Here is a 24,880-nt window from a genome sequence, read left to right on the forward strand (position 1 = left end):
AGCAAAGTGCTTCTTGTACAGGGAGTGCAGAATTATTAGGCAAATGAGTATTTTGACCACATCATCCTCTTTATGCATGTTGTCTTACTCCAAGCTGTATAGGCTCGAAAGCCTACTACCAATTAAGCATATTAGGTGATGTGCATCTCTGTAATGAGAAGGGGTGTGGTCTAATGACATCAACACCCTATATCAGGTGTGCATAATTATTAGGCAACTTCCTTTCCTTTGGCAAAATGGGTCAAAAGAAGGACTTGATAGGCTCAGAAAAGTCAAAAATAGTGAGATATCTTGCAGAGGGATGCAGCACTCTTAAAATTGCAAAGCTTCTGAAGCGTGATCATCGAACAATCAAGCGTTTCATTCAAAATAGTCAACAGGGTCGCAAGAAGCGTGTGGAAAAACCAAGGCGCAAAATAACTGCCCATGAACTGAGAAAAGTCAAGCGTGCAGCTGCCAAGATGCCACTTGCCACCAGTTTGGCCATATTTCAGAGCTGCAACATCACTGGAGTGCCCAAAAGCACAAGGTGTGCAATACTCAGAGACATGGCCAAGGTAAGAAAGGCTGAAAGACGACCACCACTGAACAAGACACACAAGCTGAAACGTCAAGACTGGGCCAAGAAATATCTCAAGACTGATTTTTCTAAGGTTTTATGGACTGATGAAATGAGAGTGAGTCTTGATGGGCCAGATGGATGGGCCCGTGGCTGGATTGGTAAAGGGCAGAGAGCTCCAGTCCGACTCAGACGCCAGCAAGGTGGAGGTGGAGTACTGGTTTGGGCTGGTATCATCAAAGATGAGCTTGTGGGGCCTTTTCGGGTTGAGGATGGAGTCAAGCTCAACTCCCAGTCCTACTGCCAGTTTCTGGAAGACACCTTCTTCAAGCAGTGGTACAGGAAGAAGTCTGCATCCTTCAAGAAAAACATGATTTTCATGCAGGGCAATGCTCCATCACACGCGACCAAGTACTCCACAGCGTGGCTGGCAAGAAAGGGTATAAAAGAAGAAAATCTAATGACATGGCCTCCTTGTTCACCTGATCTGAACCCCATTGAGAACCTGTGGTCCATCATCAAATGTGAGATTTACAAGGAGGGAAAACAGTACACCTCTCTGAACAGTGTCTGGGAGGCTGTGGTTGCTGCTGCACGCAATGTTGATGGTGAACAGATCAAAACACTGACAGAATCCATGGATGGCAGGCTTTTGAGTGTCCTTGCAAAGAAAGGTGGCTATATTGGTCACTGATTTGTTTTTGTTTTATTTTTGAATGTCAGAAATGTATATTTGTGAATGTTGAGATGTTATATTGGTTTCACTGGTAAAAATAAATAATTGAAATGGGTATATATTTGTTTTTGTTAAGTTGCCTAATAATTATGCACAGTAATAGTCACCTGCACACACAGATATCCCCCTAAAATAGCTATAACTAAAAACAAACTAAAAACTAATTCCAAAACTATTCAGCTTTGATATTAATGAGTTTTTTGGGTTCATTGAGAACATGGTTGTTGTTCAATAATAAAATTAATCCTCAAAAATACAACTTGCCTAATAATTCTGCACTCCCTGTATTTATGGTCCTACAACTTGCACAAAAAGCAAAGAAGATGTAAACATTGGGTATTTCTAAACTCAGGACAAAATTGAGAAACTATTTAGCATGGGTGTTTTTTGGTCATTGTAGATGTGCAACAGATTTTGGGGGTCAAAGTTAGAAAAAGTGTTTTTTTTCCCATTTTTTCCTCATATTTTATATTTTTTTTTATAGTAAATTATAAGATATGATAATAATAATGGTATCTTTAGAAAGCCCATTTAATGGCGAGAGAAACTTTATATAATATGTGTGGGTACAGTAAATGAGTAAGAGGAAAATTACAGCTAAACACAAACACCACAAAAATGTAAAAATAGTGTTGGTCCCAAACGGACAGAAAATAGAAAAGTGCTGTTGTCATTAAGGGGTTAAATGATATCTTAGTGACTCAGACTTCTACAAATGTAAGTTATCATACTATAATTGATGTTTACACAAACTTTATCGATTGGATTTTGTATTGTATACTATGGTGAACTTTGTGACCATTTTTTAAATTGAAAAATGAAGTAATTAATTTACATAGAATATAAATTATTTTGTTTTTCCAAATTTTAACACTGTAAATTATGATATTGGGGTTGATAAATAAATTATTTCACATACTAGTGTATATGTCACTTTTATGTCTGAGGATTTGGCAGCAATTTCCTAGCCAGAAACAAAAAAGATCAGCCCTGTAATATCTATTATCTATCTATTATCTATTGATATAAAAAAAAACACTGAAAGGGACAGTCTAGTCAAAATTAAACTTTCATGATACAGATAGGGCATGCAATTTTAAACAACTTTCTATTTTACTTTTATTATCAAATTTGCTTTGTTCTCAATGCATCATAGAACAGAGAGATTCAGATATTAATTCACAAGTTTTGTTCTTTGGAAAATGGTCAATTTTTAGCAAATCATTGTCTTAAGAAGAACAAGACATTATCATATTTCCCTTTAGAAATACAGATTTAGTTCTTCTTGGAATTTGGTAGGGCCTATGGAAGGGAGAGACCTTTTTTTTCTTCTTTTTTCTCTGTTTTTGTATTTTCTTTGTTGTTTTTGTTATCTCTTGGTTTGATGTAATTATATAAAAAAAGGCTGAGTTTATAAATTACCACCTTCTCAAATGATTGGTTAACTTGGATATAAGGAAGGTATATAATATAGTTGTCAATAAGTATTTACTTTTGATTTTCTTTATGTATTATTCAAGTATGCTGTTATTCTTTTTTCCCCCGTTTATTTTGCCCCCTTCCTTTTTCTCTTATGTATCCTGCCAACTCTTAAAAAAAAGATATTAAAAAACATTTGCTTTGTTCTTTTGGTATTCTTTGTTAAAAGCTAAACCTAGGTAGGCTCATATGCTAATTTCTAAGCCCTTGAAGGCTGCCTTTTATCTCAGTGTTCATGTGTGCAATATAGAAAACAGTGTGCTTAATCCTGTGGAATTATTTATAAGTCAGCACTGATTGTCTAAAATCCAAATCGGTCAAAAGAACTGAAATAAGGTGCGGTCTGCAGAGGCTTAGATACAAGGTAATCACAGAGGTAAAAAGTATATTAATATAACAGTGTTGGTTATGCAAAACTGGGGAATGGGTAATAAAGGGATTATCTATCTTTTTAAACAATAACAATTCTGGAGTAGACTGCCTATTTAAAGGGACACTAACCCCAATTTTTTTTCTTTAATGATTAAGATACAGCATGCAATTTTAAGCAACTCTCTAATTTACTCCTATAATCAAATATTCTTCCTTCTCTTGCTATCCATATTTAAAAAGCAGGAATATAAAGCTTAAGAGCCGGCCCATTTTTGGTTGAGAACCTGGGTTATGCTTGCTTATTGATTTGCTTACTCTATCCACCAATAAGCAAGCGCTATCCATGGTGCTGAACCTAAAATGGGCTGGCTCCTAAGCTTTAAATTGCTACTTTTAAATAAAGATAGCAAGAGAACAAATAAAAATTGGTAGTAGGAGTAAATTAGAAAGTGTCAGGGTGCCAGGAATCAGACTGAGACGAGAAGTGCAAAAAAAATCACACCTTTATTAATAGCAAAAAATAATAAAAAAGTCCACAAAAAAAAAGTCCACGGGCATGGAGGAGGGCGGGAGCATGAACATCAGAGGAGGGAACCCATGAGCGCTCCTCCGGACCGTAGCCCCTCCAGTGAACCAAATACTGTACGCAGCCCCTGGACATACGAGAGTCAATAATGCTGCTGACCTCATACTCCTCATGGTTGTCAACAAAGATAGGACAGGGACGAGGCAACACAGTGGTAAACCGATTACAAACCAATGGTTTCAAGAGGGAAACATGAAAAACATTGGAGATGGAGATGCGCATTGCAGGAGGAAGGTCAAGAGCGTAGGCAGCAGGATTGACCCGTCGGAGTATTCGAAAAGGACCAACATAACGGGGAGCCAGTTTATTGGAAGGTACACAAAGGTTCAACTTGCGGGAGGACAGCCAAACTCTCTCATCAACCTGGAAGGAAGGCGCGGGCAGGCGCCTACGATCAGCCTGGAACTTTTGGCACTGCATAGAACGATGAAGGCAGTCCTGAATCTGCACCCACGTGGAACGGAGTTGCCGGAGATGCTCCTCCAAAGCCAGAACACCCTGAGACATGAATGAATCGGGCAACAAGGATGGTTGAAACCCATAATTCAAAATGAATGGGGATAACTTGGAGGAAGCATTAATAGCACTATTACGAGCAAACTCTGCCCAAGGTAACAGTTCAGACCAATTATTGTGGTGATCTGAGACATAGCAACGGAGGAACCGTTCCAGAGCTTGATAAGACCGTTCCGCAGCCCCATTGGATTGAGGGTGATATGCCGAGGAGAAGGAAAGCTGGATCCCCATTTGAGCACAAAAGGAAAGCCAAAATCTGGAGACAAACTGGCTACCCCGGTCCGACACTATCTCCTTGGGTAACCCATGTAAACGGAAGACCTCCCGAGCAAAAATTGAAGCAAGCTCCTGAGCGGTAGGCAACTTCTTCAAGGGAATGCAATGTGACATTTTAGAAAAACGGTCAACCACCATAAAGGATAACAGTATTGCCATTGGAAGCAGGGAGCTCGACAGACGTCAAGGAGTTTTATTCTTTGCACAAACTGAACAGGAGACAACATACGCAGCAACATCAAAAAGAATACCTGGCCACCAGAATTGTCGAGTGACAGACCAAATAATTTGGTTTTTGCCTGGGTGACCTGCAGCTTTAGGATAGTGGTAAGTGTGCAAAAGTTTAGTTCGAAGATTCTCAGGAACAAAACACTTACCACTAGGTTTCTTAGGAGGTGCATTGGTTTGTGCAACCAGGATCTCCTCCCCAAGGGAGAAGTCAAATTAGTACATATGGTAGCAAAAATATGGCCAGGAGGTATAACTGGAGTAGGTACAGACTCCTCCTTGGACAGAGGCGAAAATTGTCAAGAGAGGGCATCAGCCCTAACATTATTACTACCAGGCAGGTAGGAGACCACATAATTAAACCGAGACAAAAATAGCGCCCATCTGGCCTGTCGGGGCGACAAACGTTTTGCTTCAAATAGATAAGTTAAATTCTTGTGGTCAGTAAGAATGAGCACTGGCACGCTAGTACCCTCGAAAAGATGCCTCCATTCCTTGAGTGCCAAAATTATGGCCAGTAATTCCCTGTCACCAATTTCATAATTGCACTCCGCTGGAGACAATTTCTTAGAGAAGAAACCACACGGATGCAAGGAACCGTCAAGCGTAGGACGTTGAGACAAGAGGGCACCTACTCCAGTCTCAGACGCATCGACCTCAAGAACGAAAGGCAGGACAGGGTTAGGATGAGCCAGAACTGGAGCGGCAGCAAAGGCAGTCTTAAGACTATCAAAAGCCTTAATAGCAGTAGGTGACCAATGGAGTGGATCATTCTCTTTACGGGTTATGTCTGTAATAGGTTTGACCAAGGAAGAAAAGTTTTTAATAAACTTTCTATAGTAATTGGCGAACCCCAAAAAACGTTGAATAGACAGAAGACCAACTGGGCGAGGCCACTGCAGAACTGCAGATAATTTGTCAGGATGGAGAACCCTGCAACGGAGATAACATAACCTAGGAAGGTTACTTGAGTCTGATGGAACTCACATTTCGCGAGTTTACAAAACAGGCCATACTCACTTAGTCTCTGAAGAACCAGAACAATGATCCTCAAGTGTGGGTGAGTGTATGAGGATGTCGTCTAGGTACACCACAACACACTGTTGCAACATATCTCGTAGGACATCATTAATAAATTCCTGGAAAACAGCAGGAGCATTACATAGGCCAAAGGGCATTACAAGATACTCATAATGCCCGCTCCTGGTGTTAAATGCTGTTTTCCATTCGTGACCCTCCTTGATCCTAAGGAGATTGTACGCTTCTCTCAAATTAAGTTTAGTAAAGATCGTAGCTCCCTTGAGGCGGTCAAAGAGTTCCGTAATGAGCGGAATAGGGTAAGCATTCTTAATGGTAAGACGATTAAGACCCCTATAATTGATGCATGGTCTTAACTCGCCACCCTTTTTCTTCACAAAGAAGAAGAAGCCAGCCCCTGCAGGAGAGCAGGATTTGCGGATGATCCACCGTGACAGAGCATCGGCAACATACTCCTTCATAGCACAATTCTCCGCAACAGACTGAGGGTAAACCCGGCCCCGAGGAGGAATGGCTCCGGGTTGCAGGTCTATGGTACAATCGTAAAACCGGTGAGGAGGTAACGTACTGACACGCACCTTGTCAAAAACGTCTAGGAACTCTCGGTACTCCTCTGGCAATTAAGATACTGAAGAAGTGCACAAGACTTTAACTGGTTTCGGAAGACAAGTGGAAATACATTACGGAGACCACGACAAAATTTCGGACCTGCGCCAGTCGAGACTGGGATTGTGCTTTTAGAGCCAGGGATAACCCAGAAAAACCGGAAAATGCAGAGAGTTTATCACCTGGAACTGGAGGGTTTCAAAATGGAGAGCCCCAACAGCCAAGGACAACGGAGCAGTTTTGTGAGTAACGAGTGCGGGCTGAAGGGGCCTGCCATCAATGGCCTCAATAGCAAGTGGAAATGACCGAGGCAAAACAGGAATGGAGTGCTTTGATACAAAAGCACTGTCAATGAAATAGAGTCAACAAGAGCCTGGGTGACTATGGAGGAGTCCACCCAGGAAAGGACAACCGTGACCAAAGGTTTCTCCTTTAGCGGTTCCGGGGACGAGGATAAACCACCCAAGGTCTGCCCCCAACAGGACCTTAGGTGTGAGCGTTTCCCGGCCGTGTAGGACAAGACTTCAAAAGGTGGCCCTGTAACCCACAATAGAGGCAGAGTCCCTCCCTAAAGGCTCTCTCCGCCGCGAAGAGACATGTGAATCCCAACTGCATCGCTCAACAGTACCTGGTGACTCAAAATCAGGAGGCATGGGAGGAGAGGGAGGCATGGGTGGGAACGAACACGTAGAAGACAACGGAACAGGAGGCTTCCGCAAGCGCTCCTTGAAAGAGGGCCTCTTACTTAGTCTGATGTCAATTAGAATAAAAAAAGATACCAATGCCACGAGATCTTCTGGTAAATCTCTGGCAGCAACTTCGTCTTTAATCGCATCAGAGAGCCCATGAAAGAAGGCGGCAACAAGGGCTTCATTGTTCCAACCTACCTCTGCGGCAAGCGTACGGAACTCAATGGCATACTGAGCAACAGATCTTGTACCTTGCTGAATGGACATGAGTCGTTTAGCAGCAGAGGAGGAGTGAGCCGGAACATCAAATACCACAAATTCAGGGTAATTTGAAATCGCAGGTTTATTAATCTCCCACAAAGGATTAGCCGAGGCAAGAGCTGTGTCAGAGAGTAACGAGATGAGAAATCCCACCTTAGCTCTGTCAGAGGGAAACGCCTGAGGTAACATCTCAAAGTAAATGCCCACCTGGTTCAAAAACCCTCTGCACTGATTAGGATCACCTCCATATCGCTGAGGTAGAGGTGCAGAACCGGACATGCTCCTGGTAGGACTAGGTGCAGCAGCGGAAACAGGAGCAGCCATAACTTGCGGGACACTTTGGTCCAAATGTGCAGTGTGAGTCAGCAGGGTTTGCAGGTCTAGTGAAAATTGATCCAAGCGGTGATCCTGTTCATCCATCCTGGATATTATAGCAGGTAAAGGTGGATTATTAGCACCATCAGGATTTATGGCCCTTGTGTAATGTCAGGGTGCCAGGAATCAGACTGAGAAGAGAAGTGCAAAAATAATCACACTTATATTAATAGCAAAAAATAATAAAAAGTCCACAAGTCAAATAACAAGCCAGGAATCAAAACCAGAGCTGGAAGTCAGACAAGCCAAATCAGGATCCAAAGCGAGTAGTCAGACGAGCCGGAATCAGGAACAAGGAGAACAGCAGAGTCAGGAACAAGCCAGAGATCAGGAACCAGGAGGGACGTCAGACAGCCAGGTAATACACAGGAGCTCTCACAAACAGGTCTGAGACAACGCAAGGGCAAAGCATACTGAACAGAGGCCCTTTAAATAAGAAGTGATGACATTACAATTCTGTGACTGCATCCTGTCTCACACGGATGATGTATACCAGTCTGGCCATAAAAGGAAGTGCAGGAAATGAGCAGCATCACACAGTATGCACCAGAGTCAGCAAGAGAGGTGAGTAAAATGGCTGCCAGCAGCACATGGCAAACAAAACCGGGAAAAAACCCTGACAGAAATGTGTTTAAAATTGCATGATATATCTGAATCATTAAAGAAAAAATGTGGGTTTAGTATCCCTTTAAGTCAAAATAAAACTTGTATGATTCAGCAGAGCATGCAATTAAAAAAAAAAATTTAAATTACTTTTATTATCAAAATGGGTACTTTATGAAGCAACAACGCCTATGGAGCATATACAAGTGTTACATAGAAACATAGATATTGACGGCAGATAAGAGCCATAGGCCCAGCAAGTCTGCCCGACCTTACCTAACAGTATAAACTTATCTAGTTCGTAGGATAGCCCTATGCTTGTCCCATGCATTTTTAAAGTCCCCCACAGTGTTTGTTGCTACTACCTCTTGAGGAAGTTTATTCCATAAATCAATCACTCTTTCTGTAAAGAAGTGCTTCCTCAAATTACTCCTGAATCTACTACCCTTTAGCTTGAGCTCATGACCCCTTGTTCTTGAATTTTCCATTTTATGTAAAATACCCACAGCCTGTTTTACTAAACCCTTTAATGTACTTGAAAGTTGCTATCATATCACCTCTTTCCCTTCTCTCCTCTAAGCTATACATATTTAGGTCATTGAGCCTATCCTGGTAAGTTTTATTTTTTAGACCATGTACCATTTTGGTAGCCCTCCTTTGCACAGATTCAAGTTTGTTAATATCCTTCTGAAGATAAGGCCTCCAGAACTGCACACAATACTCAAGATGAGGCCTAACTAATGATCTATAAAGTAGCATAAGAACCTTACTATTTCTGCTGCAAATACCTCTACCAATACATCCAAGCATTCTGCTAGCCTTACTCGCTGCATTACTACATTGTTTACTAAGTTTTAAATCATCTGAAATAATAATTCCCAAGTCCTGTTCCTCGTCTGTAACAGTCAGTAAAGTGTCATTGAGTCTGTAATTAACATTTGGATTTTTCTTCCCTAAATGCATTATTTTACACTTTGCTGTGTTAAACTTTAGATCCCAGTCGTTTGTCCAATCCTCCAATTGTTGTATATCACTTCTCATTTTGTCTACCCCCCCTGGAACATCCATTCTGTTGCAAATTTTTGTATCATCTGCAAAGAGACATACTTTCCCCTGTAGCCCTTTGCTGATATCGCAGATAAATATGTTAAACAAAACAGGCCCCAGAACTGACCCCTGAGGAACACCACTAGTAACAGCCCCCTCTGCTGAATGAACTCCATTTACTAAGACACTTTGTTTTCTGTCCTTAAGCCAGCATTCCACCCAGTTCACAATTTTTGAATCTAGACCAAGGAGATATAGTTTGTGAATAAGTTTATTGTGTGGGACGGTGTCAAATGCTTTGCTGAAATCTAGATATGCTACATCAACTGTTCCTCCCTTGTCTAATACTTTTGTTACATAATCAAAGAAGTCAATTAGATTAGTCTGACATGATCTCCCTGAAGTAAAACCATGCTGATTTTGGTCCTCTAAATTGTTTGTCTTTATGTAAGTCATAATTCTTTCTTTTAAGAGGCTTTCCATTAATTTCCCTACTACTGAAGTTAAACTAACTGGCCTGTAGTTGCCAGATTCTTCTCTACTGCCCTTTTTATGAAGAGGTATTACATTTGCTATTCTCCAATCATCTGGGACAGCTCCTGTTAATAGTGACTGATTAAACAGATCAGTTAATGGGACAGTTAGCACTGATCGAAGTTCTTTTAAAACCCTTGGATGAATATTATCAGGACCCACTGCCTTTGTAACATTTATTTTTGATAATGCTAACAAAACCTCATCCTCTGTAAAAAGATTAGTGTTAAGCTTGTTTCTATTTTGCGTAGCATCCCTTAATGTAGACATTGTATCTTCACAATCTTTAGTGAAAACAGAACAGAAGTAATCATTGAGACAGTCTGCAATCTGCTTATCTCCTTCTATTATTCTACCATCAACTGATTTCAATTTTACTATTCCTACCTTATTTTTTCTTCTTTCACTGATATATCTAAAGAATGTTTTGTCCCCATGTTTTACTGACTGTGCTATCTGCTCTTCTGCATGAGCTTTAACCTTCCTAATTAACTGCTTAGTCTTTTTTTGTTGGAGTCTCCATATTTTCATATCATCATCTGCTTGTGTGTGTCTGTAATTTTTATAAGCTATCTTTTTTGTCTTTACAGCATGTGCTACTTCTTTGGAAAACCAAATTGGTTTCCGCTTTCTTTTACTTTTACAGACATGTCTAATACAGTGTGCGGTTGCATCTAAAATGGCACCTTTCACAAATTCCCACTGTTCTTGAACCCCTGTAATAAGAGTTTTCCCCTTTAAATAGTTTTTTAGGTATTCTCCCATTAATGAAAAATCTGCCGTCCTAAAGTCTAAAACTTTTGTTTTAGTCTGGGTGGACAGTTCCTGAACATGAATACTAAACCAAACAGATTGATGATTACTGGATCCTAAGTTCTCACCTACAGACACATCTGAAACTGTATCACTGTTTGTAAGTATTAGATCTAATTTAGCTTCCTTACGAGTTGGTTCCTTGACTAATTGTTCAAGTGATTCCCCTAGCAGAGATTCAAGAATATACCTGCTTCTAGCCGATCTAGCAGAAGGAATCTTCCAGTCTATATCTGGCAAATTAAAGTCCCCCAGTACTATAACCTTACCCTTCATGGTCATTTTGGTTATTTCATCTAATAACAGATTGTCCAGTTTTTCATCCTGCAATGGAGGCCTATATACAACCCCTATTCTAAAAACATTTTTATCTCCAATTTCCAAAGCCACCCAAATACTTTCCACCTCATCATTTGTTCCTACAATTTCAGTAACCTTTATATTTTCATTTAAATACAAAGCAACTCCTCCACCTTTCTTTCCTACTCTGTTCTTTTTAAATATCCTGTATCCAGGTATGACTATGTCCCAGTCATGCAAATCATTGTACCATGTTTCTGTTATAGCTACTAAATCCAAGTTGTCCCTAGTCATTATTGAAATGAGTTCAGGTAATTTATTTCCTAAGCTGCGAGCATTTGTGCTCATGGCACGAAGAATTTTTCTACTAGAATTTCTAGAATTGTTACTTGGACTAACAGTTTTGGCCTGCTGTGGGGGGCAGGTGGATATATTAATGCTACCCCCCTTTATTAGTTTAAATGATTTCTAATAAAGTATTTAAACTCCTCTCCCAGATACTCTGTTCCTTTAGCATCCAAATGCAAGCCATCTCTCCTAAATAACCTAGTATCTTTCCAAACAGAGCTATAATGGCCAATAAAACCAAATCCTCGTTCCCTGCACCACTTATCTAACCAAGAATTAAATGTTGTTATCCGCTCCATCTTTCCTGCTTCCTGGTCATACACAGGTAAAATAGCAGAAAATGATAGAGTTGATGCCACAGTCTCTAAATGATTACCTAGGTCACAAAACTCTTTCTGAACAGCAGCAACATGATTACTAGCCAGATCATTTGTTCCTAAATGAACAATCACATCTAACTCACTTCCCTTTCCTGCTGCCTTAACAATTCTCAAAATACGATTCTTATCCCTGTGAGCAGTAGCTCCTGGAAGACATCTAACCTCCCTTGTTTCTCCTTTACTTTCACCTAAATACACATTCCTCAAAATAGAGTCACCCACTAACAGTCTTTTTCTCAAAAACACATCTGCAGTTCTTTCCTGTGTTATGTTACCTGGAGAATCAGGTGCCAATAGATTTAAATTACCTGTTACAGCTTCAGAGGGCTCAGAAACAGCAATCTCCTCATCACAAGTGTATTCGGCAAGAGCAGCATAGGAGTTTTGCAATGGCAGAGGTTGTGGGCAATGCTTCTGGTATACTGTTCTACAGTATATGTTCACAGTATATGTGTATTATGTGATTGGCTGATAGCTGTCACGATACAGTGGGTAGTAAAAATGGAACTAACTTTGAAATTTGTCAGAAAAAATCTACTACTAAATTAATATTTAGACTAAATTTGACACAATTTATCATGGCCCAAATGGGGCAAAACACCAGTTTCCTTGCGAGCCTTTAGGCTCGCCGGAAACAGGAGTTAAAGGATTACTTTCTGTTATAATTTTTAAGCTAAACAACTAACATATTAAAGTTAATAAACATTAATTAAAACCTACTGACCTATATTTTCTCCAAAACGAAGTTTCATAACGTTCTAAAAGTTATATCTTTTATTCGCTGATGATGTCACGTTATCCTGCCCACTATTTTCAGCACTGTGTGTTCAAAATATTTAAACCAATAACTTTGTGTTTAAAGCACCATTTTGAAACCTAGGTATTGTAAACGGATTGGTACAGAGCAAAGGATACCCACGGAGTGGGTTTGGAAAATAATTAAATTTGCAGACAAGATTTCTGATATAGGGTAGAGATATGTTAATGAAATGCTATTGATAAAAAGCGTATTTGGGGTAGTTAGTTAGTAACAGGCATAGAAAATATTTACTTACAGTGGCCCTTTAAGAAGCAGCCGTCTTAAGACCACTGCTCCTTAACTCATACGCCTCCACTGAGGCTGCGTACATCAATTCGCTGGATCGAATACGATCGGGTTGACACCCCTGCTTGAGGCCGTGAATCTGCAGGGGCAGCATTACACCAGAACTGCTTGCGCAATGTTAAATACGCTGTCGGCATTCAGCGATGTCTGGCGGACATGATATGCAACAGCGTATCATGTCCGCCAGACATTGATAAATCGGCCCCCATGTGTTATTGCATTGTCTTTATTTTGAATTTGTTGATTATGTAATTCTAATGTATTTAATAGTCTTTTAAAGGGACAGTAAAGTAAAAATTAAACTTTTATGGTCTAGATGAAGCATGCAATTTATTTCTATTATCAAATTTGCTTTGTTCTCTTTGTATTTGCTGAAGAGTAAACCTAGGTGGGCTCATAGGACTTCCGGAGAGTGCATGTGCCTTTAGCAGTCTATGGAAGTAGTGTTTGCAACATTGTTTTTAAAGATGTTAAAAATACTTTTGCCATAGACTCCTGATGGCACGTGCACTCTCCTGAAGTCCTATGAGCCCAATTAGTTTTACTCTTCAACAAGGTATTCCAAGAGAACAAAACAAATTTGATAATAGAAGTAAATTGGAAAGTTGTTTAAAATTACATCCTCTATCCGAATCATGAAAGTGTAATTTTGACTTTACTGTCCCTTTAAGAATGATTAAAATAATAAACAAATGAGCACTTCAGTTTCACATTTATGAAACGTAACAAATAGTTGTTAGGAAGAATGTTAAATTGCATATTTAAATTCAATACATCAACAAAACAGATGTATTGCATTTTGTATTATTTTCACTGTGGGCCCAATGATCTAAAGCTCTCCGTTCTGGCAGGATTATTTAAAGGGACATGAAACTCACGTTTTTTTCTTTCATGATTTAGAAAGAGCATGCAATTTTAAACAACTTTCTAATTTACTTCTACTATCTAATTTGCTTCATTCTCTTGATATACTGTGCTGAAAAGCATATCTAGATAGACTCAGTAACTGCTGATTGGTTGCTGCACAGACGCCTTGTATGATTGCTCACCCATGTGCATTGCTATTTCTTCAGCAAAGGATATCTAAAGAATGAAGCAAATTAGATAATAGAAGTAAATTGGAATGTTGTTTAAAACTGTATTCTCTACTTGAATCACAAACAAACATTTTTGGGTTTTAGTGTCCCTTTAAGTATTGTCAGTACTGTGAGGTTTCTCAAAGAATTTCAGAAATGCAAATTTTACCTTGAGAGTTGTTTTTCTAGCTATGTAGGATTCTGGACAAAAAAAAAAAAAAGATTTTGCGCAATTTTTCTCCATGACTACGAGGAGTTTTCGTTCATCAGGCCCTGTATTTGAATTTAACTATCTAATATATGCTGTATTCTTAAACTGATTCTTCGCTTAAAAAATATGATTATAGGTTGTTCTGTACGCTGATTTAACATCATGGTCAAAATAAGAGCTTCAAAATACTATGTTGGTGCTTGTACTAATATTACATTATATTCAAATGTGTTATTTTCATCTGAAATTAAAAAAATTTAGATGACTATAACACATTTCAACAACAAAACGAGGGATTTAATAAAGACTCTGGTTTTCTGACACACTACCAAAAATGTATATGAACATAAATCTTAATGTCTCATGTATGTCTAATCACTACTCCTACTATACTTTTATTTGAGCTAATTTATATATACTCATTATGCCGCTGTATATCATTTGTATACTTATCTCTGTTGTTTAATGTGTTTATTGTTACTTTTGAAATTGTCTTTCAAATATGTTAGCCCAATTAAAAAAGGGATCATTGCAAACTGCATTACTCTGGTTATTTTCACATTATATGCCGGTATACAATATATATATATATATATATATATATATATATATATATATATATATATATATATATATATATATATATATATATATATATATATATATATATATATATGCAACTGATAACTGAGCGTATAGAAACTTGAGCGACTGGGTCTGAAGTAGGAACCAAAGGGAAGCAGTGTCGGTGCCTCTCCCGACACAAACCTGAGTCTGCAGACCGGGCTGCTCGCCACTCATGTATATATAGCAACAAGGAGGATTTCCCTAATGCACAATTCCCAGACCGATAAAAATGTCCATTGAACCTGGCACTATACAAGCACTTCACTCAGGATTAAATGTAACAAATCATACCTTTATTGTTGGTGTTACAAACAAACACTCGGCAAACATATGCGTAGTGACTACCAGGAGACACAGGTATTAGTGGAGTGTGACGTTACAAAAAATAACAAACACTAAGTTACACAAAAAAAAAAGTTACAAAAAATAAAAAAGAAATTATCAAAGATTTAAACTAATTACACCTAATCTAAGGGCCCAATGAAAATAAAAAAGCCCCCCCAAAATAAAAAAAAAACCCTAACTTACAATAAACTACAAATAGCCCTTAAAGGGACATTATACACTCATTTTTTCTTTGCATAAATGTTTTGTAGATAATCTATTTATATAGCCCATAAAGTTTTTTTTTTAAATTAATGTATAGTTTTGCTTATTTTTAAATAACATTGCTCTGATTTTCAGACTCCTAACCAAGCCCCAAAGTTTTATGTGAATACGCTCGACTACCTACTCCAGCTTGCTCCTGTTTGTGTAAAGGGTCTTTTCATATGCAAAAGAAGAGGGGGGGGGAGGGTCTTATTTGCCACTTGCAGTGGGCTTTCCAGCTACCTTTTCAACAGAGCCAAACTGACAGCTTCTAAGTAAGTTTTTAAACAGTTTTATACTGGATTTTTATATCAGTATCTGTGCATATTAATCTTTATAGTAGTGTCTATTACATGCAGTTATATGAAAATGAGTGTATACTGTCCCTTTAAAAGGGACTTTTGCGTGGGAATTGCCCCAAAGAAATCAGCTCTTTTACCTGTAAATAAAAAAATACAAATACCTCCCCAACAGTAAAAACCACCACCCACACAACCAACCCTCCAAATAAAAACCTAATCTAAAAAAACTAAGCTCCCCATTGCCCTGAAAAGGGCATTTGGATGGGCATTGCCCTTAAAAGGGCATTTAGCTCTATTGCTGCCCAAAGTCCTAACCTAAAAATAAAACCCACCCAATACACCCTTAAAAAATCCTAACACTAACCCCAGAAGATTCACTTACAGTTTTTAAGATCCGACATCCATCCTCCAAGAAGCCGGCAGAAGTCTTCCTCCAAGCCGCAGAAGTCTTCACCCAGACGGCATCTTCTATCTTCATCCATCCGGAGCGGAGCGGTTCCATCTTCAAGAGCATCCTCTTCAATCGACGGCTTCTTCAGAATGAAGGTTCCTTTAAATGACATCATCCAAGATGGCGTCCCTTAGATTCCGATTGGCTGATAGAATTCTATCAGCCAATCGGAATTAAGGTTGAAAAAATCCTATTGGCTGTTGCAATCAGCCAATAGGATTGAGCTGGCATTCTATTGGCTGATTGGAACAGCCAATAGAATGCGAGCTCAATCCTATTGGCTGATTGGATCAGCCAATAGGATTGAAGTTCAATCCTATTGGCTGATTGCAACAGCCAATATGATTTTTTCAACCTTAAAGGGACAGTCTAGGCCAAAATAAACTTTCATGATTCAGATAGAGCATGTAATTTTAAACAATTTTCCAATTTACTTTTATCACCAATTTTGCTTTGTTCTCTTGGTATTCTTAGTTGAAAGATTAACCTAGGAGGTTCATATGCTAATTTCTTAGACCTTGAAGGCCACCTCTTTTCAGGATGCATTTTAACAGTTTTTCACCACTAGAGGGTGTTAGTTCATGTATTTCATATAGATAACACTGTGCTTGTGCACGTGAAGTTATCTGGGAGCAGGCACTGATTGGCTAAACTGCAAGTCTGTCAAAAGAACTGAAACAAAGGGGCAGTTTGCAGAGTCTTGGATACAAGATAATCACAGAGGTTAAAAGTATATTAATATAACTGTGTTGGTTATGCAAAACTAGGGAATGGGTAATAAAGGGATTATCTATCTTTTAAAACAATAAAAATTCTGGTTTAGACTGTCCCTTTAATTCCGATTGGCTGATAGAATTCTATCAGCCAATCGGAATCTAAGGGACGCCATCTTGGATGACGTCATTTAAAGGAACCTTCATTCCGAAGAAGCCGTCGATTGAAGAGGATGCTCCGCGTCGGATGTCTTTAAGATGGACCCGCTCCAAGCCGGATGGATGAAGCTAGAAGATGCCGTCTGGGTGAAGACTTCTGCAGGCTTGGAGGAAGACTTCGGCCACTTGGATGAAGACTTCTGCCGGCTTCTTGGAGGATGGATGTCGGATCTTCAAAACTGTAAGTGAATCTTCTGGGCTTAGTGTTAGGATTTTTTAAGGGTGTATTGGGTGGGTTTTTTTTAGGTTAGGGCTTTGGGCAGCAATAGAGCTAAATGCCCTTTTAAGGGCAATGCCCATCCAAATGCCCTTTCCAGGGCAATGGGGAGCTTAGGTTTTTTTAGATTAGGTTTTTATTTGGGGGGTTGGTTGTTTGGGTGGTGGTTTTTACTGTTGGGGGAGTATATGTATTTATTTATTTACAGGTAAAAGAGCTGATTTCTTTGGGGCAATGCCCCGCAAAAGACCCTGTTAAGGGCTATTTGTAGTTTATGGTAGGTTAGGGTTTTTTTGTTTTATTTTGGGGGGGCTTTTTTATTTTCATAGGGCCCTTAGATTAGGTGTAATTAGTTTAAATCTTTGATAATTTCTTTTTTATTTTTTTGTGTAACTTAGTGTTTATTTTTTTGTGTAACTTAGTGTTTGTTATTTTTTGTAACTTAGTTGTTAGTTTTTTGTAACTTAGTAATTTTTTAGTGTAGATTTTAATTATTTGAGTAGGGTTATGTGTTTAAATATATAATATAGTTGATTTAATTTGTAGTTTAATGTAATTTTAGTATAAAAGTTAGGGTAGATTAATTATTAATTGAATATAGTTTAATGTAATTTTAGTATAAAACTTAGGGTAGGTTAATTAATAGTTTAATATAAATCTTAAAGGGACAGTCTAGTATAAATTAAACTTTCATTATTCAGATAGGACTTTTAATTTTAATCAACTTTCCAATTTACTTTTATCATCAAGTTTGCTTTTTTCTCTTGGTATTCTTAGTTTAAACTAAACATAGGTAGGCTCATATGCTAATTTATAAGCCTTTGAGGGCTGCCTCTTATCACAGGCTTTTTAAATCTTTTTTCAACACAAAGAGACAGAAAGTACACGTGGGCCATATAGATAACACTGTGTTCAGGCACAGGGGGTTATTTAAGATTTAGCACAAAACAATGCTAAATTTAAGACAATAGATAATAAACAGTCACAGTCATGTGATCAGGGGGCTGGAAGAAGGTTCCTAGATACAAGGTAATCACAGAGGTAAAAAGTATATTAATATAACTGTGTTGGTTATGCAAAATGGGGGAATGGGTAATACAGGGATTATCTATCTTTTAAAACAATAACAATTATATGGTAGACTGTCCCTTTAAGGTAATTTTAAATTTATTATAAGATAGGGATGAGTTAATAATTAATATAAAGTAGGTGGTAGCGGTGTAGGGGGCAGCAGATTAGGGGTCTTTAGACTAGGGGTATATGTTAGGGTGTTAGGTGTAAACTTTACTTTTACTCTACCATAGGAATAAATTGGATATCGGGCAGCAGCGAACATGAGCTTTCGCTGCTTTCGGACTCCCATTGATTCCTATGGCATCCACCTCCTCCAGGGCGGCGGATTGAAAAGCAGGTACGCTTGGCCGGAATAGTGGCGAGCATACCTGGTAGTTATTTGATAACTAGCAAAAGTAGTCAGACAGTGCTGAATTTGCATTCGGAACATCTGTAGTGACATAAGCATCGATCTGTGTCGGACTGAAACCGGCGGATCGTATGTTACATCACAGATTTCTACTTTTGCCGGTCTGTAGGCTTTGATAAATAAGGTGAATCAAGCTCTCCACAATTACACAGCGGAATTCAAGCGTATTTGCGGTTGACGGCTTGATAAATAAGCCCCATAAAGTCTAAAAAAAGAGTAAGCAACTCTCCATTTGGGATATATAATATATATATATATATATATATATATATATATATATATATATATATACATATATACATATATACATACATACAGTATCTCACAAAAGTGAGTGAGTACACCCCTCACATTTTTGTAAATGTTTTATTATATCTTTTCATGTGACAACACTGAAGAAATGACACTTTGCCACAATGTAAAGTAGTGCACAGCCTGTATAACAGTGTAAATTTGCTGCCCCCCTCAAAATAACAACACACAGCCATTAATGTCTAAAATGTTTGCAACAAAAGTGAGAACACCCCTAAGTGGAAATGTCCAAATTGGGTCCAAAGTGTCAATATTTTGTGTGGCCACCATTATTTTCCAGCACTGCCTTAACCTTCTTGGGCAAGGAGTTCACCAGAGCATCACAGGTTGCCACTGGAGTCCTCTTCCACGCCTCCATGACGACATCGCAGAGCTGGTGGATGTTAGAGACCTTGCGCTCCCCCACCTTCCGTTTTGAGGATGCCCCATAGATGCTCCAATAGGGTTAAGGTTTGGAGACATGCTTGGCCAGGTCCATCACCCTATATCCTCAGCTTCTTTAGCAAAGCAGTGGTCGTCTATGCTTGACTGTAGGCAAGACACACTTGTCTTTGTACTCCTCACCTGGTTTCCGCAACACACGCTTGACACCATCTGAACTAAATAAGTTTATCTTGGTCTCTGAGCATGTGCACTCAACTTCTTTGGTCGACCATGGTGAGGCCCTGTTCTGAGTGGAAACCTGTCCTGTGAAACCGCTGTATGGTGTTGCCCACCGTGCTGCAGCTCAGTGTCAGGGTCTTGGCAATCTTCTTATAGCCTAGGCCATCTTTATGTAGAGCAACAATTCTTTTTTTTTTTTCTCAGATCCTCAGCCATAAGCTGCCATGTTGGTCCAGTGACTAGTATGAGAGAGTGTGAGAGCGATATAACTAAAATTTTACAACACCTGCTCCCCATTCACACCTAAGACCTTGTAACAGTAAGGAGTCACATGACACCGGGGAGGGAAAATGGCTAATTGGGCCCAATTTGGACATTTCCACTTAGGGGTGTATACTCACTTTTGTTGCCAACGGTTTAGACATTAATGGTTGTGTGTTGAGTTATTTTGAGGGGACAGCAAATTTACACTGTTACAGGTTGTACACTCACTACTTTACAAAGTGTCATTTCCTCAGTGTTGTCACATGAAAAGATACAATAAAATATTTACAAAAATGTGATGGGTGTACTCACTTTTGCGAGATACTGTATATATATATATATATATATATATATATATAATAATAATATATATATATATATATATATATATGTATATAACAGTACAATAGTATAATCCTCTTAAATTAGAGCATTTATTTTAAACGTTTAACCCTTTCAATGTGGTTCTGTCACCTTTAAACACTGAATGTTGTTAACCCCTTAACGACGCATGTCGTACAGGGTACGTCGCACACAACCTGGTCTTTAAAGACCAGCGACGTACCCTGTACGACATTAGGGGTTTAAAGCGGCCTGGAAGCGATCCTGCTCGCTTCCAGACACTTTCTGGTTATTGCAGTGATGCCTCGATATCAAGGCATCCTGCAATAACACCCCTTGGCCATCCGATGCAGAGAGAGCCACTCTGTGGCCCTCTCTGCACCGGACATCGATGGCCGGTATCGTTGGTGGGTGGGAGCTTACGTGGGAGGCGGGTGGGCGGCCATCGATGGGGCATATGACGTTGAGGGGGGGCGGGATCGGGGCGTGACCGTCGGGGCGGGATGGCGCGCGCACAGGGGTGGGAGCGGGTGGGAACGGCTACACTACAGAAATTTTACAAAAATAAGTGGGATAGAGTGGGATACAAATTATTTTAAAAATACATCTAAGGGATCTGGAGGGGTGGGGGGTTGCTCTTTGGCTGGGGGAAGCTACACTACAGAAAAAAATCAATAACATATAAAAAAAGCATTTTTTTTAGTGAACTGGGTACTAGCAGACAGCTGCCATGTACCCAAGATGGCTACCAATAAGGTAGAGGGGGAGGGTTAGAGAGCTGTTTGGGGGGGATCAGGGAGGATGGGGGCTAGGGGGGATTCTACACATCGTCATATGTAAATATGCTAAAAAAAAAATTATTTTTTTTTTAAAAAAAAATACCTTTTATTTTAGTACTGGCAGACTTTCTGCCAGTACTTAAGATGGCGGGGACATTTGTGGGGTGGGGGAGGGAAGAGAGCTGTTTGGGAGGGATCAGGGGTGTGATGTGTCAGGTGGCAGGCTGATCTCTACATAAAGCTAAAATTAACCCTGCAAGCTCCCTACAAGCTACCTAATTAACCCCTTCACTGCTAGACATAATTCACGTATGATGCGCAGCGGTATTTAGTGGCCTTCTAATTACCAAAAAGCAACGCCAAAGCCATATATGTCTGCTATTTCTGAACCAAAGGGGATCCCAGAGAAGCATTTACAACCACTTGTGCCATAATTGCACAAGCTGTTTGTAAATAATTTCAGTGAGAAACCTAAAGTTTGTGAAAAAAATTGTTAAACAGTGAAACGTTGATATTCTTTTTTTTTATTTGATCGCATTTGGCGGGGAAATGGTGGCATGAAATATACCAAAATGGGCCTAGATCAATACTTTGGGATGTCTATTAAAAAAAATATATACTTGTCAATGGATATTCAGGGATTCCTGAAAGATATCAGTGTCCCAATGTAACTAGCAGCTAATTTTGAAAAAAAAGTGGTTTGGAAATAGCAAAGTGCTACTTGTACTTATTGCCCTGTAACTTGCAAAAAAAAAGCAAACAACATGTAAACATTGGGTATTTCTAAACTCAGGACAAATTTAGAAAATATTTAGTATGGGTGTTTTTTGGTGGTTGTAGACGTGTAACAGATTTTGGGGGTCAAAGTTAGAAAAAGTGTGTTTTTTTCCATTTTTTCCATATATTTATCATTTTTTATATAGTAATTATAAGATATGATGAAAATAATGGTATCTTTAGAAAGTCCATTTAATGGCTGAGAAAAACGGTAGTATAATATGTGTGGGTACAGTAAATGAGTAAGAGGAAAATTACAGCTAAACACAAACACCGCAGAAATGTAAAAATAGCTCTGGTCCTCAAGGGAAAGAATTGAAAAAATGGCCTAGTCCTTAAGGGGTTAAAATAATTATAATTAAAATAAGGCATTCAGTTTTTATACACAGTATTACTAAATATAATGAAAGGCAAATCTATTGAAAATTTAAAATAGATTATATTCATCAAGAGTACAACGAATCACTATTACCTTTTAAATATAGACTATCTATATTGCAATATAGATAAATGTTTTCCAATTAGGCTTTTCAACTTAGATTTCCAAATGTTTATTAAAAAATATGTTAAAAAGCGTTCATAAGAGAAACCTCCAATATGTATATTATAGATTTATTTTATCGACTGCATTTTTAGTAGTGCTTTGGATTATCTACAGCTATAATGGTACAATTCCCACTTATGCCAACTCCTCTCTCAATTTCATGCTATTTAGAATTCACTCTTTTCAGACTCTCCAAGAAACAATCGACTTTCTATGCGTTCTATGATTCCTACTTTAATCGGTAACACTAACTGTTCTCCGGAAAGCATTAAACAACCATTCTCATCTCATACTCACTCTATACTTTATAGCCCTGAAGATCCCCCTCGTATTTATGCTGAGGCCTTTCCCCCGGAAGCAGTAAGTACAGAGAAAAAACTACGAGCTTCCGTAGCAGCTTCCTGTGTCAAATCTCGCGAGAGGTATAGGAGGTGAGAAAAATGTGAGCAATGCGATAGTCTTACAAACTTTAGTCGTTGTTATGGAAACTGTAGCATGTGCTACAGCTTTCTTCAGTCCCATTCATTTATTGACAAGGCCTCTTCCTATTTCGACTTATCAAGTTGATCGAAGCCTTAGGTAGTAAATACAGGAAATGTACAATAAAGACACACAGAGATGAATGTATTTCTGTGCAGCTCTACAGCATAGTTAACTCAAAAAGCAATTTATTTAATATCCGTTCCCTTACCTCGTTATTATCACTTTAGTAAAATCATTGTTTTTTAACGTCTTTATACTTGAGTAATGTGTTGCAGCAAAATAAAATATAATTTCGTTAAATTATGTGAACGTCAATATGAGATGATTAACCCCTTAGCTACAGGGAATTTCAGAGAAAAAGTTGACTAAAGTACCAGAGAACTTTTTTAGCATTTTTTTGTTATCACAGAAATAGAGCCTCAGTTTTTTTATTTACCTAGGAAAACTTATTTATATATACTATATATAAACTATATATATTATATATATATATATATATATATATATATATATATTATAAAATATATATTATACATATATATATAAGTATCATATTTAAATATAAAGTAGCTAATAAAAGATGAATCTAGGACCATATAGAATCAAAAGCCTTCTCCGGCATCCTCTGTAAGATTGACAAAATCCTATTTTAGGATGGTTAATTTCTCTTTAATATTGCAACTTATTCCAATAGTATTCATAAGCAGCAATGACTTTTGAAAAAAAGTTCACTGGGTTTTTGCCTCGTATACAATTTCAGTCAGATCTTTATGCATTAACTCGTTCATAACTTTTTTTATTATTATTTCAAAGTTTTTTTTTATTTTTAAGAATAAAAGTGTAACATTAAACATTTACCCCTTAGTAACCAGACCATTTTTCAATGTTCTTACCCTTAAGGACCCGGGCTATTTTTACATTTCTACAGTCTTTGTGTTTAGCTGTAATTTTCCTCTTACTCATTTACTGTACCCACACATATTATATACCGTTTTTCTCTCCATTAAATGGACTTTCTAAATATACCATATTTTCATTTTCATTATATCATATAATTTACTATAAAAAAATTATAAATATGATGAAAAAAAAAAAAAAAAACACTTTTTCTAAAATCTGTTACACATCTACAACACCAAAAAACTCCTATGCTAAATAGTTTCTAAATTTTGTCCTGAGTTTAGAAATACCAATGTTTACATCTTCATTGCTTTTTATGCAAGTTATAGGGCAATAAGTACAAGTAGCACTTTGCTATTTCAAAAACATAATTTATGTAAGAACTTACCTGATAAATTAATTTCTTTCATATTGGCAAGAGTCCATGAGCTAGTGACGTATGGGATATACAATCCTACCAGGAGGGGCAAAGTTTCCCAAACCTCAAAATGCCTATAAATACACCCCTCACCACACCCACAATTCAGTTTAACGAATAGCCAATTAGTGGGGTGATAGAAAAAGGAGTAAAAAGCATAAAAAAATGAACTGGAAATATAATTGTGCTTTATACAAAAAACATAACCACCAAAAAAGGGGTGGGTCTCATTGACGTATGGGATAATAATACCCAAAATGTGGAACTCCACAGAAGAGTCACTAGAGAGGGAAGGATAAAATAAAAACAGCCATTGTCCGCTGAAAAAAAATTAAATCCACAACCAAAAAATTAAGTTTTCTGATAATTGAAAAGAAAAAACTTAAAACATAAGCAGAGGAATCAAACTGAAACAGCTGCCTGAAGAACTTTTCTACCAAAAACTGCTCCCGAAGAGGCAAATACATAAAAACGGTAGAATTTATTTAATGTATGCAAAGAAGACCAAGTCGCTGCTTTGCAAATCTGATCAACTGAAGCTTCATTCTTAAAAGCCCACGAAGTGGAGACTGATCTAGTAGAATGAGCTGTGATTCTCTGAGGCGGGGCTTTACCCGACTCCACTTAAGTCTTATGAATCAAAAGCTTTAACCAAGATGCCAAGGAAATGGCACAAGCTTTCTGACCTTTCCTAGAACCGGAAAGGACAACAAATAGACT

The 24,880-nt window shown here is 38.2% G+C and overlaps 1 protein-coding gene across 2 annotated transcripts in view; it reads right to left on the reverse strand.

Annotated features, from left to right (window-relative positions):
- The window catches only part of MED1 (mediator complex subunit 1), a 282,755-nt gene extending 260,045 nt beyond the window's left edge, over positions 1 to 22,710 (reverse strand). Inside the window, exon 1 of one of the 2 annotated variants that reach the window (XM_053697957.1) lies at positions 22,657 to 22,710. The gene's annotated coding sequence lies outside the window, so the exon portion shown is untranslated. The remainder of the gene's footprint in view (positions 1 to 22,656) is intronic. The other variant, XM_053697967.1, reaches the window with a different exon arrangement.
- Positions 22,711 to 24,880: the final 2,170 nt, after the last annotated feature.

Source organism: Bombina bombina, chromosome 1 (genome assembly GCF_027579735.1).
Source record: "Bombina bombina isolate aBomBom1 chromosome 1, aBomBom1.pri, whole genome shotgun sequence".
NCBI lineage: Eukaryota > Metazoa > Chordata > Amphibia > Anura > Bombinatoridae > Bombina > Bombina bombina.